The sequence below is a fragment of the Chiroxiphia lanceolata genome, chromosome 1, assembly GCF_009829145.1.
Source record: "Chiroxiphia lanceolata isolate bChiLan1 chromosome 1, bChiLan1.pri, whole genome shotgun sequence".
NCBI classification, from domain to species: Eukaryota; Metazoa; Chordata; class Aves; order Passeriformes; family Pipridae; genus Chiroxiphia; species Chiroxiphia lanceolata.
Window position 1 is genome coordinate 22307629 of NC_045637.1, and position 6000 is coordinate 22313628.

Consider the following 6000-nt stretch of genomic DNA (forward strand, 5'->3'; position numbering starts at 1 on the left):
CAACACTATTGATCCAGTCAAAAATGTTGACTTTGGCCTGTGTGTGTAAAAGGTACTGAAAAGAGACCAGATGTTTCAAAGTTCTGTCCCAAACTTGGAAAAGAAAATCCTTAAATTATTTGTTTCTAATGTTAAATACTGGGCCAAAGTGATCACTGTAAATCTGTATTTGGCCAAGGGAGCTGTAATCCAGCTTGAATTTGACCTATTTAAACTGTCTCACTACATTCAACTGATGATTTTTGTTACTGCCTTTCTATAGAAATGTTTTTTAGCCAGCCATTGAGAATCATGTCTGAATACAGCTAAGATGGGGTTAACTGGTATTTTTTCTTAAGCTTATGGAACACTGTTGGTTTTAATATATTCAGTAGTTGCTGTAAAAATGTTATGGAAAGACAGGTTTGAACAAAAATTTTAGATCTGAATGTGTAGTTACAGTTCAAACCTACCTCTAATGGCCTGATTTGGAGCATTCCCAGGATTTCAGAGAGTTATAATTCACATCTGTGTTTCTAAGTCCTTCATGCATGATTGTTTGAATGTGCACTTTTGGAACAGGTCCATGTCTAATAGGCTAAATTGCAGTTCCCAAATCAGAAGCCACATGGTATAGCTATATAGTTTTTTATTTTTCCTCTTATAGCATAGTCTTCAAATAAGGTTCTGTTAGTCCAGCACATTGGATTAATACAAAACACCAAAGTCTACACTTTCTGCCTACCTGCTAATGAACTCACACATTTTGATTTCTACCAGTGATTTAGTAAAGCATTTGTGCAATGGCCACAATGGAGACTTTTCTGCCAAGTAATAATTTATCAGAGCACTGAAGCAGATTTGAATCATGCAGGACCAACTAAGCTGTCCTAGTATGGTAAAGGGTAGTCAAGGTAGACATGAGATTCTCTTGTTTTTAATACTCATTGAGCCAAGCTAATTTATATGTCAAGCACAAGCTGCATTTACTCGGATTTTCCTGTATTTCTCTACTAATTAAAATATTTTAGTTTCGTGGTAACATATGTGAAAGCGTTGACAACAGCATTGCTTATTCCACATGTTAATTATGTATTTGCTCATAGCATGCTGATGAACTGTGTGCATTTCTCACGTTAAGATTTGATTTTATATCAAAGGAAAAATGGAAATGTAGTAAGTGGATTTGTGCTTTTGATTTTAGATATTTCATTTTGCTCTAAACAATCTTGTATGATTCCTCTGTACCACATGTGTTTGAAAATCTTTTGTTGGCAAGAAGTTAAAGAAGAAAGTAATACTTGCTTCTCAGAATAGGATTTTTGAACAAAGCAAGGCAATTGTGCTATTAATGAGAAAGCTAAATGAAACAAATGACAAAGCAAGCAAAAAAACCACACAGCATCACACTCAAGGAATTCACAGGCACACAATAGCTTATGCAATACTCCTCATCTGACAAAGTCAGTTAATACAGAGATTTCCTTGGAAATATTCATTGCAAAAGGCTGTGGTGCCTACGGTTCGGTAAATGCAGTCAACAAGCTTATAGCATTCTTAGTAGTTTTCACCTGTAGGCAATTCAATGAATTTTATCCCAGCTGCGAGCCCCAAATGATCAGCACTGGGTTTGTAAACCCCAGATCCTGATTGGCTTGGATACCACTCATTCCTGAAAACAGTACTTTGGGAATTGAATCTGCCACATCTCTAGAATAATTTACACCTTTACAGTTTTGTATGTGCATAAGTGTGTACAGGCATGTAGACGTATATATACACACACAATACAACACATGGGTAAAATTACCTTGTTTGGTAAACTGCTTTATTGTCATAATCACAAAGGGCTTAAGTTTGATGTGTATCATCTTTTTCCTTATACAATATCCCAACCATTTTCTTCTGTGTATTTTTTTTAAATGAAGGCCTTTGTTTCATTAAAATGTTTGGGTGAGTACTCACTTGCATTTGAGAAGACAGAGCCATTACACTTGCTTTGTTGAGGAGTATGACTCTTTCCAGAGGGCTACACAGATGCTGGAAAGAGAAATAAATGTGTTTTGGGGGAGTTCTTTTTCTTCTAGAAAGCATATTCAAGGAAAAAAATTAACTTTCCCTGTGTGTTTTCTCACAAATGAGAAAGTAATTTACAGCATGTGTTGGGCCATTCACTAAAGGCTACAATAAATGATTTACTATTTTCAAGCTGATGAAGTGAATACTTGATCTAAAAAAGGAGAGTGTGTACGATTATGTTCATTTTCCAGTTATGACCTTCCAGTTCAAAGATCATCTTAACTTCTGGCTGCCTGATCTCTGTAATTTGCTGAATGTATTGAAACTCGTTCTCTTAATTCATGTCTCCAGAGGTGCTCAGCACCTGGCAGTAGTAGGCCTTCAGAAAGCTGTCCTAAGGACAAAACCAGTAATTTTATTTGTTTGTTTTTGAGTGAAACACCAGGAAAGGATGGCTTTGTCACTGCAGTTCCACACAAAAGTATATTAAAAAATAACATAACAAAACAAAATCAAACCATAGAAATACTTAGTTTTGGTTGGGCTTGTCAGGGTAATGTAGTACTAATGGAAGATTGTATTACAAGACAATAGTTCTGTTTGGAAACAAACTGCCCAGAGAGCTTTTGGTGTCTTTACTGTCATCAGAGGGGCTCTAAAAACAGATAAGTTATGCACATCTGCCAGGAATGACTAAGTATTTTCGGACCCATATTGGGGCAGGGGAGTCAGTAGATCAACTCTTGAGAGACTTATTTTCTCTGAATCCTTATTCAGGTTGTTCTGAATGCAAAAGCTTAGCCTCTGCTAAGGAATCTTACGAGAGTCAAGGGCCGTGACACTTCATTTGCTCTGCACCCGAAACTCCCACTGAAGCCAATTATTCAATCTAATTTAACAAAGACCACAGCTTCTCTGGCTGTGCAATTGTTGGTAACCATCAACAAACTGATTCATCTACAATTGGGCCAAATGTTACAAAATCTGTTTCTGAGTTCTTGTTTGTACCTCCATCATAAGATTACACCAAAATTAAAGCATGCAGTACTTGAACTAACTTCAAAGGCTTAGCTTGCACTTCTAGCTAGTTCAGCCTTTTTATTGGTTCATGTTTTCCATTTGGCTTCAACATTCTGTTCCTTACTGATGCCCTTCTAGAGTTTCATTTGCAAATATTACATCCCTGGTTAGTGAGCCATGCTAATTAATACTGTGGTGGAGGCTATGGATTATAGTAATCTCAGGCCTCCTGCTTGGAAAAACACTGCAATTTTTCCAGACGTTTACATGTAATGCCATATTGAATATGGCCAAATTTGTCTCAGAAAAATGTATCCTGAACTCATTTAACCAAAATATATTTAAGTAAGGTTGCTTATGCTGTTATCTATTGCCAGTTTTGTTAATCATGAAGCTCAAAAATTTCAATGCAGTAGAAACCTGAGACCCACAATTTTCTAATTAGATTATTTCAAACAAAACATTAAAGTTAAAATAGGCTCATTTAAGTATACATATTTTTAAAAGTTTATGCCAGTAACAAGTTTGTTAAAAAAAAACATGAACAGATGATTTGTCTACTTCTGGAAGCCTTACACCTTTGACTGTGCCTCACCTTTCAAACCTGGGACCACAGTCTGACATGGATTTTACCTCCACTGGGGATTTCGTAGTCAGAGACTTCCTGAATTCTGGGACTTAAAGTGTTGCCGAGGTTATGATTGTAAAGAAAATCTATTATATTTGCAGTACCATCAAATATCAAATAAAAGCTATGGAGCCCTTACAAAACATAGCAATCCTAAATCGACAGATTATTCCAATAAAGAAATAAACAAAAGAAATGGCATTTTTTTTTAGGAAGAATCTTTTATTAGACCAGGTAATGTAATTGGAAACAATGAACAAACTTTCAGGCTCACAATTTTTTCACCAGATCATAAAGAGGTCGAGAAATACATCATCTCTGGGTTACTTGTTTTATTTTGGGTTTTTACTGTGTTCATTAATTCTCTTTTCATAAATGGACATGATTTGGTCGACGTGACTGAACTATGATGAGACAAGGTACAACAAATCTGAGACACCCCTCAGTCCTTCTAGACTCTAATTTCAGACACAGTAATGAAAACTTGCCAGCATCTTGTAAGGCTTACAGTGTCATCACCTCAATGTGAATTAAAACAGACTAAAATGAGATGTTCAGAAATCTATGAGAAAAAGTCTAAAAACTTGTCACAGAAACCAATTGCAAAGTGATACTTTATACATAACCTGAGCCAATCTTTTTTTGTCAGAATGAGCTCTGTATTGTACTAGGTAAATCAAATAAATGGCAAAGATATCTCTAGGTTAAATCCTATAGTTGTAAATTTTTAGGTATCACTCTCTCAGGGTGCAGTCCCCAACCTGAGCAAGACCCTTCTCCTCTCTCTGCAGCTGTCTCCTCTGAGAGAAGCACACTGAGCCAAGAGCTGCCCAGAGCAAGTATGTTGAACCTAACTAAGGACGGGGCAAATGTAGTGCCCTGTGGGGAATGAGTCCAATCTTCTATTTGAAAGAGATTTTCCCACTTTACAGCCACTGTCTTACACCCATGGGGAAGTTGTTCTTTTATTTTCTGTGAGAATTTATTCCTTGAACAAAATTAAAGCTGTGTGAACAGCAGCAGTTGGCCACTTTCTGCTTTCCTGGAGGTCTGTTGATCACTGGTCACATCTAGGAAAAACAGAAGCTAACAAAGGGTCTGGCCTAAACCCTGTTAAAATATGAGGAACACTCCTTGTTTCAATGGCTTTGGTTTACTGAAGGGTACACATGAATCTTCTGCTCAGACTTACTTTAATGCATCCATGATCAAGGAGGGAGCACTAGTAAATGTACCAGGTGCTTGTGTGTAGTATTTGCCTGTAAGGATGGTTTAACTCCACGTGTTCCTGGAAAAACAAGGATGAGGAATGAAAATATTTTTTCAGAGTAAGGCACCTCTACTCAAATACAGAGCAGTAAAGGAACAGGATAAAAATGTTCTCTTTGATGACTTTATTTCTATTGCAGACAGGCTACATAACATTTTATAGCAGAAAAGATGGAAGAATCTTGGCATCATTTAAAGGGCTTTGAGCAAGGAACAGGAACCGAAAGGAGGTGTTTTTTGTGGGTGTGGTTTTGGTCTTTTCTAAGAAAACAGATGATAATGTAGAATGTTTATGGCAATGAATGATGAAGTCACACTTGTCTAAGTTCAGCTTCTAGGTGAGAATGACACATATAGGAAGTTCTATTTGTTTAAAAACTGAGTTTATCTAACCAAGGGTTTCCTGTTGCTAAAACAAGCAGTGTATTTATTTCAGATAGTCCCTCTGAACCTGGAGGACAGAATGAGAACAATTAATGCAGAAAAATACTCCAGAAAAAGTGGGGGGAAAGTGTCACATCAGTGTTAATGTCTCATCTGTGGAACCTGGTGTGTTTTCTGGTTCTTGGGCCTGAATACAGCCATGCTGGGAACTTGGGAAATAGCTATTTTTTTAACAATATAACTCATGATGGTATCAAACACAGGATCATTCACATAATTATATCACTATTTCATGTGTATTGAATATACCAAAATCTATCTATTTACAAGTGGAGCAAAACTTAAGAAATCACTTTTTTGAGATTTTTCTATTTGAGAAACATGCATACAATCAACAAAGGCTTGTGAAATCCCTGTCTGCTCCATTTATTGTGATTTGAACTTTTTTTTTTCCTCTCCTTTGTTTATAATGCTCTTTTGGAAGTACAAAAATATTTTCCTTCCCCCTACTAATTTTGACTTTTTCCATTTTGGAATTATTGATTCACCCTCATTTTTTTGTGCAGCTGCCATTCCAATTGTGTCAAAAAACTTCTTGTGCCACAGTATCTTTGTTTTTTCCACAGCGCCATTGGTTTAGGTAGACACAGCTGTAGCAAGAGAGTATTTGATTAGTTAATTTGTGGCACACAATGGGGAGG